Below are 13,288 nucleotides of genomic sequence, written 5' to 3' on the forward strand. Positions count from 1 at the left end.
AAAGGAATTTTAGCTTGCTAATCACTCACTATGTTTTAGATACTATCTAATATTTCATCACATTTAATTCTCATAATAAGCTGTTGAAGTAGTTGTAACCATCGTTGCACAAATGAGGAAATTAAAGCTTAGAAAAGTTAAGAAACTTGCCTGAGACCTAAATTCTGCAGAGGGAGGATTTGAACTCAGATCTCCAAGTCTCCAAAGTGTGTTCATGATCTTTCCAATAAGCCATCCCAAGAGGAGAGTATAGTATAAACTGCACATAGGACACAGAGTTATTTGCCCATTCATTCATTAATTTATCCAACAAACACATTTTGTGCATACTTTGTGTCATGTTCTGTTCTAGACACTGGAGACAAGATACGCTTGTTATAAAGGCAGAGAGGCAGTAACTTAATTTTTGTTACCTGATGTCCTGAAATTCTAAATGTGCCTTCTAGTTTAAGTTACCCCCAAGAAATGATGGACATACTAACAAATAGCTCTCAGTATCTAATTTACTCATTGGTAGTCAAGAAAAGTGAATGCTTTTCTTAAGCTGCATAAGTAACTACTACTGAGAGATACTAGCCTTAAGAATTTCTGGCTTAATAAAGAATGAGGGCTTTGTCTCCAAAATTTAGGAGGGACATTCCCATGGATAAACATGCTCCTGCTGCCCGTATTATTGGAAAGTGATGACAACGAAGAGGAGATCTCTAGCATACACTGTGTATGGAGTACCATCATATCACAATTGGCAGATTCTGCAAAATTCATGATGGCACAGTCTAAGAGAAAGAACAATGGTACTTAAGTAAATAATAGCTCTATAATAAATAATTGTATAATAAAAACTGATATGCTTTTATTACAGAAATTGATGAAACTACTAGAGTAGAAGTACAAAACACAGAAGAAATAGAAGTTTACAACTTTTCAAATACACGAAGCCCAGAGTATATAATCCATTGTAGTTTATACAATATTTACTTTTAGGATTTAATCCAGTTAAGATTTAATACAATCTGATGAGATGGAGAAATATTTTGAGGCAGTATGGCTCATAAGACAAATTTGGTTCTCACAAATATGTTGATGTTAAAATGGGAAACAAATGAAAATTACAGTTGATAAGAGATATCTGGTAATTCAGAGTATCACCACTCTCAGAGTTAAGTATTTAAAAGAGCTTTTGAGACACTCTTTTTAGTGCTGGTGTCATAGTGACTATTTTCTTAAAAATAAAAAGTGGGTTGGGTTATTATAGAATAAAAATCTGACCCATTTTTGTTACTCCCAAGCAAGAAATCTGTAACGGAATAACTTTGCCAATAGGGGCTGTTAGAGGTCTGATAATTATGGTAATAAATTATATTTTATACACAGATAAACTAAATAGAATTAGGAGACAGTGTATATTTATTAATCAGTTCATGACGCGCTGGTAAATACGGAAGAAGGAGAAAAGCAGCAATTGAGGACTTTTACTCTCGGGTGGATTGTATATATTAAAATGGCAAATTTTGTTCTGAAACGGTCAGAGAAGTGCTTCCCTTACAAATGGAGAAAATCGACTTAAAAAGCACTTTCTTTTTTTATTAGGTTTCATATCCCTGTCCACAATCCCAATAGATGTGCATTTCATAAAAGGTGTGGACATAGATGTATAAATACAACTCCCTATATAAATACTAGGGATATAGTGTAAAAGAATGACTACCATCCCAATGTTGTCAGGACATGGTAAGAGTAGGAAGTGCGCGTCAGAAGGAATCACTCTTCTACAGAAAGAAGCTAAAAGCACTAACAAGAATCTTGCACTGGGAGAAATAACAGGTACCCCATCAAGGTTAGAGCCACGTGGTGAAATAATACGGTTTTTCCAAAGTGTTCCAGAAGCAACAATACATGGTGTCAGAAAAAGTAAACTTCTTTTATAACTTTATGGAGTATGATGTATAGTTAAAAAAAATGGCCATTTTGAAAAAAAAAAACATAGTGTTTCCATTGCAAATATCCTCAGAAGCCATGAACTTCAAAAGAAAGAAATGCTATCTATCTTCTTCGTAGTGAATGCAATACATCATGGCTTCCCCAAAGTCAATGAAAACTACTGTCTCTAAAAAGTGTGAAATTTTAAGGTTGAATTACGATGCTAATGCAAGCCGTACACTATGTGCGGTGATTGCTTACAGGAAGCCCAGGGAGGATGGCTCTTCCGAGAGAGGTGTTCTAGACTGGACGATAGGTCTCCTAGGAGTCAGGAACGGTGTCAGACTCTGGACTGACCTCTGAGGTGCAGAGGGGTGGGGTCGGTTCTCGCCCGGCTCTAAGCTTAACGGGGCGCGCCCCCCCAGGGCACCGCCCATCTCTGGGGCCTCAGGTCTGGGCCCCTCACGCGCCCGGCCTGACCTCCTTGGAGCTGCGGCGGGCGGGAGGAAAAGCCCCGGGCACGGCTGCGCGCAGAAGGCAGAAGAGCCTCCCCTACCGGGCCTCGGGTGCCCGCGGCGCGCCACGAGGGCGCGGGGAAAACCCACAACTTCCCGCCCAGGAACGACGCCCCGCTCCCGGCTTCGGCTGGCGAGGGGGGGCGTGTTCTCGCGAGAGGAGAAGGGGCGCGGGCCGCCGTGGGCTTGGGGGCGCGGGGAAGCCCGCGGACGGGGACCCGCGGGGAGGGGGCAGAGGCGGCGGGCCGGCTGGGGACGCGGGGAAACAGCTCCCGCCAGTCGCCGTGCGCCAGTCCCTGACGTCAGGAGTTTTCCTCAAAGTCAACAACAAGCCTGCGGCGGCGGCGGCGGCGAGAGCTGATCAGCGGCGGCCCCATAGGGAGGAGGGGGCGGGGAGGCGGCGGCGGGCCCCCCCAGCGGGGCGCAGCCCGAGAGGAGGCCGCAGACCCCCGACCCGCGCCAGGCCGCCAGGGCCCAGAACCTCCACCCGCCGCCGCCTCGCCTCGCCGGCGCGACCCGGCCCCCGCCCGAGCGGAGTTTTCTGGTGATGAATTGAATTTGTAGCCGAGATCCGATTCCCACGTAGAGTCTCCGCCCCCTCCCCCCGCCGCCTCCCTCCTCCCGCCGCCGCCGCCGCCGCCGCTGCCGCCGCCGCCGCCTCCTCCTCCGCCTCCTCCCGCTCCAGCTCCGCGGCCCGGCCGGCTCCCTCCCTCCCTCCCCTGCAGCCCGCCGCCTGCCCTCCCGCCGGCCATACCGGCTCCAGGGGGGCCAGAGGCTCTGCGGGGTGGGGGGAGGACAGGAGGGGAGGAGGAGGGAGGGGGACCCCCGAGTCGCCCCCTCTCCTCCCCCCGCCCCCCGGCTCCATCCTCCGCCGCCGCCCGAGCAGCTGCGGGGCCGCCGCCGCCGCCTTTGCAGGTAACAGCCACCGCCCCCCACTCTCGCCCTCTCCCCACCGCGTCGGTTCTCCCTCCGGGTCCCCCTCAGGCGGGTTGGCGGTGGGTGAATGAGGTGGGGGCGTCCGGCTTGTCATCGCGCCGGGGGCGTGGGCGGGGGCTGGGTCGCCGGGGGCTGGGGTTGGGATGCGGGTGCGGAGGCCGGGGATGCCCGGCGCGGACGGACCGCACCCCTCACTTTGCTGAGGGAAGCTGAGGCGGCGTTGCGCGGGGGTCGGGGAGGGTGTTCCTGGCCTAGCGATGCGGTCCGGGTCTGGGCCGCTCGGGCCCGGCGCCTCTGGTCTCTGCGCCACTCTCGATCCAGCCCGCTTACCCTCTTCGCCGGCCGGCGGCTAGGGGAGGGGGCCCGCTCGGCCTGGGGTGGCGGCGGGGTTATGTAACGCGGGGAGCGCCTGTGTCAGGGCGTTTGGGTGGGGGAGGGGGCTGTGTGCGCGTGGGTGGGGGAAGGCAGGGATGCGACGGCTCCCCGGGGTCTTGTTCTCCACACCGCCCCCCCACCCCCACCCCGTCGCCGGCGCACAGGAAGAGACGGCCCTGGTGGGGTGGGGGTGTGTGGGAGGTGGGGAACGTGCTTGTCTGTGTTTTTAATAGTAGTGGGGTTTTGATCCGCTCCGGAGTTGTGTGCTAAGAATAGAAATGTACGGAAGATGCTGGCTTTGGCGGATCCAGTGATGCTGTCGCTGCTGGCGGCGGCGGCGGCGGCGGCGGCGGCGGCGGCGGCGGCGGCTCTGGCTGCAAGTAAACAAACCAGCCTCTTCCTCGTCCACCTTCTCCTGCGCATCGGTCTGCATCAGCCATGATGCTAGTGGGGCCCTTCCGAGCCCAAACTTGAAGCGGAGCTGGTTGCTGTGTTCACCCTGACTCCTAGGCGGGGTCACCCCTTGTTTGGGATTTCCCGGGAATCTACAGTTAGGCTAGATTGAATTTCTTTGGGGCCCTGTTTTCAATACCGGTATTTACTGTTTATCTTCTGAAAGCAGAGGAAATGTTTACCCATAAGTCAAGGCTGGCATACTCACGTTTCTTCCACCAAAATAATGTTATGAAAATAGAACCAACACGTTTCACCAGTGTGGTAATTGGTTGAAAGCCCAGTAGTTTGTAATAGATAACGTTTCCAAGTAGAAATTCAACAGTGAAACACAGGTATCTATATTAATTACTGGCGTCAATAAAATGTTCACACTTTTTTAGTTCATCATGAAGCTAAAGAATGTGGAATAGTGACTTTTTTTGTAGTTAATGCGTTGGCAACTGCCTCAAATCATCAATTTAGATATATGTTCCATCTTTGGTAAAGCATGGTCATGTAATATCTTTTAGTGGACTGTAAATCATTAGACAACTACTGGGCTTTGTTTTTTATAGAAAGTCACTAAATTAGGTTATGCATTGTTGGAAAGTAGTTGAAAAAGACAAAGGAGGAAGAATTCCATAAAGATGGTTTAGGGAACTGTGTCTTCAGAACTTGTCATGGCGAACTAAGTGTAAATGAATAGGAATATTACAGGAGGTGGTTGTCTAAAACGTGAAAACATCTTTTATTGGAATATCTACTTATTAGTATTAGTAGTTTTAAGGTATATGACAGGATGCACAATTATTTGCAAGATAGAAGTCAGGACTGTAGATTTTTTTTTCCTTTGCCGATACATAGTCTTGACTTTGAAAGTTCACCAGTGAGATTGTATCTGAAGACCTGTTTTTTGTTTTTCTCACTAGGGTTTATCCCAATATCTTTGACTGGTTTGAGCTTTTAATTTTAAAGTGAGGGAAGTGCATATATCACACGAATGAGACAACATTGGAAGTTAGGTGAATGTAAAGTTTTAGTTTTATGTTTGTACCGTGTATTTGCAGTATGTAGTATGTTTTCTTAGAGTGTTTGAAAAATAATGTCTAAAGTAATTCTGCAAAAAATTTTTTTGAAACTATTATTTGTATTCATTTTGTCTCCTACTTTTAGCCGTTCTGTAATGATTACTTTAGTGAATTGTTTTCCAACTTAAAATTAATTTTTACTTTGACTCTTAGTTTAAATTGTGTATGTCAGAATATTGCTTTGGATGTTTTTGTTTATGTAACTTAAATGGCTGTAAAATATTTTAAATAAGATTTCATTCATTCATTCATTCAACAAATATTAGAGTGTGAACTGTGTGGTAGGGACTGATTTGATTAAAAACTTTTACTATTTACATTTCATCCAGAAGATCACTACTATTAGTGAATTTGTTTTCATAATCACTGCAAATCTAAACATGTTTTCGTTAAACATATGGGACACATGTACTTAGCATAGAGTCTTGTGCAAAGTAAGGATTTAAGGTTTTTTAAACTCTAGCTTTCTATTTAAACATGAGACATTCTTACAAAAAATTCAATGGAAATTTTCGACTACTTACTTTTCTTTAAAAAGAGGAACTGGCTTTACAAATTAATTTTGTGGAAGTTTAGAATTTACTTAAACTTTGCATATTTTTATGAAAAGATGGCTATACTTTCTTTTGTTGTTATATCTTTTAGTACTATAATTCACCCTTGGGAAGATAAGGCAATTGTTAATGATGTGTTAATTGGATTTTTAGCATGATTTGATAGGATCTAGTCTTTATAGTGTGATTAAGTTTCAAGCACTAAAAAATATTTAACATAAGAATATATGACTAACATAAGATGCAAGACAGAAAAAGAAACCATTTCATTTTGACCAAATCAGTCATGTAATTTGACTTGCATTTTTATTTTTAAGTTAATATAAATTAATGCACATGATTAATTTTTGTAGATTTGTGTTAGATTATTTAAATTATTTAAAATTTCTCTGTTTTTTACTCCAGGTTTCAGAGTGCGCATCAGAATTCTAAATGTTCGTTTCGTACACCATGTACTTTTCTGTAGTTGCCTGAATCATCTGATGTTAACTTACATGTTTTATCATGGCCTTTTATGTATGATAGAGCTACATTCAATTTACAGTTAATGCTAGCCAGTGCCTGATGAGCGCTTGCATGTGCCAGGTACTGTTATATGTGCTTAACATGTATAAATGCATTTAATCTTCACAGTAGCCTGTTACACTTTTGAAAGTGATTTTCACAGGAGAAAATACTTTTTCTGGCATTGTAAAAATTTGTTTCATTTTAACTTTAGTAATTTTGAAACACTTTTTCTTTCAGTGTTTGTCCTAGCCTGTTTGTACCTGCTATTAGAATTCACAATGACGATGCTAAATTTCAGTAAACTTGTACAGTATAATTTCCACAGAAATCAAGATAATATAGTAAAACATATTGACTGATCCGTAACTTTTTTTTTCATTTCATTTCTTTCAAATGCTGAATTAAATGCCACAGATGTTTACATGTTTTATTGTAGCACCATAGTCTTTGAACATGTTAGATGTAAACATTTCCTTTGCCAGGAAATCTTCAAATAGTAGTCGATAGGTAAATTAGTGTATGCTTCTTGACGTGTAGATTTGTTTTTTTAGTTCTTTTCAATACTCTGTTTATATTTATTTGTCACCAGTTACAGATATTTCACACTTTTAAATGGGTATATTTTGCTAATATTCAGAGGGAAAAGTAAAAAAAAAAATATTGGAAGAAATCACTGGGAGATTTTCAAATGAGAATTTTTCTTCTCTATGTTAATTGAAAAAGCCTCTGACTATATTTGGGAGTCTAGGGGATGAGAGGGGGAGGAAGATGGTATTTTTGCCAGTAGTGGAATTTAGTCCAAATTTTGTCTGAGTGGAATTGATGTTTGAATGTTTTATCTTCTCAACTATATATTAACCTTTTGAGGACAGGAACTGTGTATAATCAGGATACTATCACCTAAGATGCCATCTATAAGTGAAATAGATACTCAGTAGCTTTAAACTTGAAGAACCATAAATAAGAGCTATTTAGAGTTCATCTAATGCTACACTTTTATTTTTATGGCTAAGGAAACTGAGTCACAGAGAATTAAAGGACCTTATACAGCATTAGTCTGGGCCGGGCAGAGTTGGGAATAGGGACCCAAGTTTCTTGTCCTGTCCTGTGCTCTTTCTAATGCACCATTGAATGAACTTTGTTACAGGATTCCATACCTACTGGTTAACTTTCAGTTTAATCAGGAGTAAAATCTGTCAGGCTGATTAATGGCATTTTTGTGTGTGTGGATTCTTTTTGTTTTATAATCAGGGAGGTCCCCGAGTCAGATTTTAGAAGGATTTTACAGGTGTATTGGAAAAATATGGCCAACTGTGCAACTAAGATTGTTTTAGTAGCAACCCTCAACCTGTCCGTGTGTTGTTACATAAGTGCTTTCAAATAGAGACAAGCCACATTTTACATGAGAAATGTAGAGGTGAATTTGTCAGGAGCTTGTTCAGTGGTTTAGGTGAGCCAGAGGAATCCAATAAGCATTTTCTTAGTTGTTTCAAATTAGAATATTAAATATATCACCCAGCACGAGTTGCTTTTTTTTACTCGATTAATAATGGATGTGTTGGTTGAAATGGCATGCAAATGCCCTAAACAGGGGTAGGGAAGGGGGGGGGATGCTTTATGGTTTTGTATGCATATTTCAAAGTTTATAAAGCTGATTTTTAAGAATTGGCAATTTAGAATAACTGATATTTTGTGTGAAATTTAGAAATCTTTCCTTTGCTTATTCAGGTATTTTCCCATAGTGTGAAACAGTGAAGATATCTATATAGAAAGAGTTGAAAGAAAATCCACAAACTGTTTTGTAGTATGAAGAGAGGAATGGTATCCAAAGTATATAGTTTGTATGGTTCACTTCCCTATATGATATGTTTTTAGCAGGATAACAACTCTTAAAAGGACAGACAGGCTTAGAGTTATTTGAAGTGGAGATCAAATTACCTTGAATTTCCCTTCCACTCCACTATTTTTCCTTTCCCTCAAATCCTTTTAAAAGTTTCATTAGCCTTATGCATTTATTATGGCATACATTAGTTTCACCTATTTCTTAAAATCAGTAAATATCATAGAATTACACCATGGTTACCCTTGACCATCATTTGTTTTTCAAAGTAGCAACTTTCTATTGTATTTGGATATCAGTTCATTACTTTAGTTTGGCTAGCGTATCTAAAGTATATAAAAAATGTGGGTGCAGAACAAGTATATTCTGCATAGTATTAATTATAGCCAAATGTATAGTAGTTTATAGAAGGTTGTATTATAGATTTGTATCATGGCTTTTAACTTAGAAATTAACATACAGGAAATTATTAACCTATGAATTTTGCTCTTTATAAAATAGAATTGCTGGGGGTGCTTTTTAACTTTATGTCAACTTTTAGTCTTCTATTATAATTTCGTTTGTGATACAGTAGTTATATTTAATTTTTAATTTATTTGAAAACATGCTTTACTGGACTTCTGAAATATAATTTGTTACAGAAAATAATGTTCAGAACTATTCACAAATGTACATGTTTTTGAGAGCTCATATTGTGTTATTTTGTAGAAAGCACAACAAACTGATAGAAGAAGTAGTTACTTGTCACTAACTTGTTATGGTAACTGTGAGGAAATGTCATCATTATTGATTGGTTACGGTCTTCTTAGGTTCAAAATTGTAGATGTGATAGCTACTGCACAAATTTGTTTTAGAGTTAAATGAGAATATGTATGTGAAAGCACTTTGATAACAAATTATTATAGGTTTGGAAAAGATTTTTGAAATACTTAGTTTTGCTTGCCCCCTGTATACTCAATTATAGTTCTTGTCACAGAGTAGATAATCAATACATCTTTATTGACTGAATGAACATATATGTGTGTGTGTATATATATATATATATGTATATAATGTTTTCTTGCATGAATGATATTTTAAACAGATGTTTGAAGAACTTTCTTGCTTAAAATTGAATGGTTGGCTGCTGTAAGTAAACAGATATCTTTTAAAAATTCTTAAAAGTATCATGAAGAAAATACCCTATTCTTTCCCTTTTTCCTCTCATAATGGATAATTTTGGGCAGTGTTGATGCTTGATTTGTTTGGGAATTGAAACTTGACCATCTCAACAAAAAGAGTCAAAAAAATGTCGAGAAAAAAGGATAATTTTAATGTGTGTTAGGCCTTAAAACTAATGGAGGTCTATAGGAAACATACTTTAATGAATAGGGAAGAATATTTATTTCAACTTTAATTATTTTTTTGTAGGTGCTTCCATAATGTTTAAGTTCAGGTTTGTTTTTACCAGGCTTCATGCCATTCTCTGTCGACTTACAGTATTAATTTGCTTCGTCTTTATTAGGTATCTAAAGCTGCATCTTTGTTCTTTCATTCATCCATTCATTCATTTATTCCATATTTGTTGAGCATCTCTTATGTGCCAGGCAGCATTAAATTGCTTTACTAAATAATAATGCTATTGAATGAGGTAAAAGATGTGAAAATGTTTTGTAAATTGTAAAATGACATTCAAATGTAATTATTATCATTATCAAATTCTCAGATAATTTTGTATGAAAATACTTTTAGTGTAACTGCTTTGTGTAAATTATAAGTTGAATCTACTAAGAATTTTGTATTAAATTTTTTATAAGAATGGGAAAAATTAGATTACCCTGCAATGAATGTTTAACGCAATAGGTTTAAAAGAAAAATAAACCAAATTTTCTTTCTTACAGCTCATTGGATAGAACACATTTCTAAAGAAGTTAGGACTATAGGACTCTACTTTAGGAAGCAGATTATATGCCTAAAGTACAGCCCATCGTTTAGCAGATTAGTGTTTTTAATAACATGGAAGACTGAGTGGGAGAACGTATTTGACTTGGTGCAAGAGTGTTGCCACTGTAGGAAAAGTAGATCAAAGAATATAGTTTACTGCTTGAGAGTCGATAGCATTGGTTCTATACTAAAGACATCGTTTATTTCTAGCTTATTGGTCATAATCCTAGAGTAGTATACCTTTGAACGTCTTTTAAATTGTGTTCATATAATGTATAATTTTAGCCAGAGGTGACCCAGAGCAGTTTTAAAGCTGAAAATTATGAATATGGGTGGAATTTGGTAACATTTTAAGATGCAAAATGGATAAAGCCATCTCTGTAGTACCTGGTTCACTGCCCTGTTGAAGATGATAAATTTTGTCCTGTTGATTTAATATACATTTAAAAAGTTTAAATGTATAGGCACTGATAAACATCTTTATCTAAAAAACTAGTTTTTGGAAACAGTTTCTTTATAAAACAGAATTCATTGATTTTGGGTTGATCTGAATATTTCAATATATTGTTTTGTCCTGAAGAGGCAGTGCTAGTGGAAAGTGTGTACCTGTTTTTTGTGGTCTTGATTCTCTTATAAATTAGCTGTATGATGTTGGGCAAGTCACTTATCTGTCTTGACTTCTGTTTCTTCAACAGTAAAATGAGGGTCCCTTCTAGCTTTAAGATTCTATCAATGAAATGTCCACTTAGAAAAAAATAGAACCAATTTGAAAATACTTTTGTTTTTCTAGTGTTTTATATAAGGGTATTATAATACAAATTATTTTAATAGGAAAATATTCTATATATGTTTATTGGATGTATATTATTTTTTGATTATTACTAAGTGTTGGTCGCTGATCTCTTCCCTTTCCAATCCCAAGGATATTAAGATACGAATTTTCATTTACCCAGAGTATACAATTTTATAGTCAGAAACCAAGAATGTCTTAATAGATGTGAGGCCTCTTGCTGTAAGTACTACCAAAGAGAAGGTCTAAGAGCAGTTCTTCTAAAGACATCATTTTGCACTAGTGTCCCTAATATTTAACTCCCTTATACAGTTGACTCTTGACCAGTACTGGGGTGGGTTGCTTCCCTCACCCCAACCCCAGTGTCAAAAATCTGCTTACTGCTACCTCTGTCACAAAAACAAAGGAATTGATAAATGACTTATCCAAGGGCAGGAAACTGAAACAGTTTGGATAAAATAAGGATTCAAACTTTAGTTCTTTTGATTCTACATATTGTGGTCTCTAATTGAACACAAACTTTTCCCCGCAGTTAGTTTAAAGCTCTGTAAAATGAAAATGCAGGTACTGTATTTATTGAAAAAAAAAAAAAAAACCACGTATAAATGGACCTGCACAGTTCAAACCCATGTTATTCAAGGGTTAATTGTAATTATTTATGTTGTATAAAGAGTTAACCCTTTCAGTTATCTAGCTTCATATTAAGTAGCCAGTTGACCATGTTGAGTTCTACAGGAAGTTACATAAATTAAAATGATGTTTTGATTCTTTACTGAAAGCTTTTTTGTTTTTGTTTTTTGCCTGTTTTTAATGGTGAAATGGGTCTTGTCTTGAATTATGTGGCCATTTCCTATGGCTGTTTTTCACAGTGTGTTCCCCTGGATTTCAATACATGTTACTAAAGGAAAAAAAAAAGCCCTGTGTGTTCAAGTAAGTTTAGGATTTGCTGAGATAAATAAGTTTATACATTATATATTTTGTACCTTTAATATGGTAATAGTGTTGTTTCAAGAGAAAGGCATGGTTTATAGTATTTTGCAAACTTACTTGACCAAATAATTTTTTTTCTTTTTTTAACCCTCTTTTTCTTATTTTTCTGGAATTTCTCTTTGTATTCTGTCAAACATATTTTGGGAGAATACACCGAGATTCTAATATTCCTTTTGACTCTGTACAGTAGCAGACCTCAATGATTTTGAGGACAGTCTTGCTCCAGCCTGTAGTTGCTGCCCTCAGTCCCATGGCACATGAGTGGGGTGGTCTTCTATTCAGCCATATAAACTTTGTCAGTCTTTTCTTAAGAGAATGGTAGTCTTAGTTCCTGACTGCTAAATGATTAGGCTCTGTACTTAATTTGCATTGGAAAAAGAACTGTAATTCATTTCAGTACTGGCTAGGAAGTCTAACCTTGAACTTATTCCTATGCACTATTTATTAAAGCCATATTTGAGAAAATAGTATAGTTATATAGTCCATACACCCATTTTTCTGGTTATCTAAAATTTATGCCTGGGTTCCTGTGTCACGTTTTTTGGTCCCTTTCTGTGGAAATGCTTTAATTCAATTTTATCTTGGCACTTTCCTTTTTAGCTTGAGAGGGACAATAAGAAATAGCCAGTAAAGCTCATTGCTGTATATATGTGAGGATATTTTTGAGGACTTTTGTTTAGTACACTACAAGGTATCTTATGAAGACCTATGGGTTAAATTTCAGATTTTTGTCCTAGAACGAATTGTTTCCTTGTGAACAACTTCTTTTTTTCTTTTTAAAAATATTTATGGATACTGTAAATATTGAAACTGATTGTATTTCCTTATTTGTATTGCTTCCTGAAAGCTTCAAGTTAAATTTGTGATCCATCTTTCACAAATATGTAGATTTTTACTCTGGCTTCTTTTTATCATAAGTCAATAAGAATGCAGGCTCTGGAATCAGGTAGATTGGGTTCAGATCTTGGTGCCATCATTCATTAGCTGTGTTGAAATCATGCAAGCCACTTAATCTCGAGCCTCAGTTTTTCCATCTATGAAATGGAGTTAACTGTATAATAGATGTAAGCACCTGTAATAGTTCTTGACGTGTCCTGAATACTCCATACTTTTTCCCACATTCATATTCCCTTTGTTTTGCTCCATCTACTTTAAAAAATAATTGATTTTATATGATTTATAATATTTTATTTATTGTAATCTACCTAAAATATTTATTGGAACAGGCAGAGTAAGCATAGATAAATGTAGGTTACTTAGCACATTGTTTTTTACATAAAATCCAGCAATTAAAAACATTCACAATTGCTTTGCCGTACTATTTCTAAATTTACTCAGATTTTGAAACTAGACATACATGAAGATTTACTTTTAGTCCACCTCACTTTTGTTCTCTTCCCTTTTCACCTCAAACA

General features: G+C 38.5%; 1 protein-coding gene across 2 annotated transcripts in view; it reads left to right on the top strand.

Annotated features, from left to right (window-relative positions):
* The first annotated feature begins 3,128 nt into the window (after positions 1 to 3,128).
* The window catches only part of AKT3 (AKT serine/threonine kinase 3), a 391,924-nt gene continuing 381,764 nt past the window's right edge, over positions 3,129 to 13,288 (top strand). The window contains exon 1 of one of the 2 annotated variants that reach the window (XM_082616001.1): positions 3,129 to 3,350. The gene's annotated coding sequence lies outside the window, so the exon portion shown is untranslated. The remainder of the gene's footprint in view (positions 3,351 to 13,288) is intronic. The other variant, XM_082616000.1, reaches the window with a different exon arrangement.

Source organism: Mesoplodon mirus (assembly GCF_964341445.2).
Source record: "Mesoplodon mirus genome assembly, chromosome: 3".
Classification (NCBI taxonomy): domain Eukaryota; kingdom Metazoa; phylum Chordata; class Mammalia; order Artiodactyla; family Ziphiidae; genus Mesoplodon; species Mesoplodon mirus.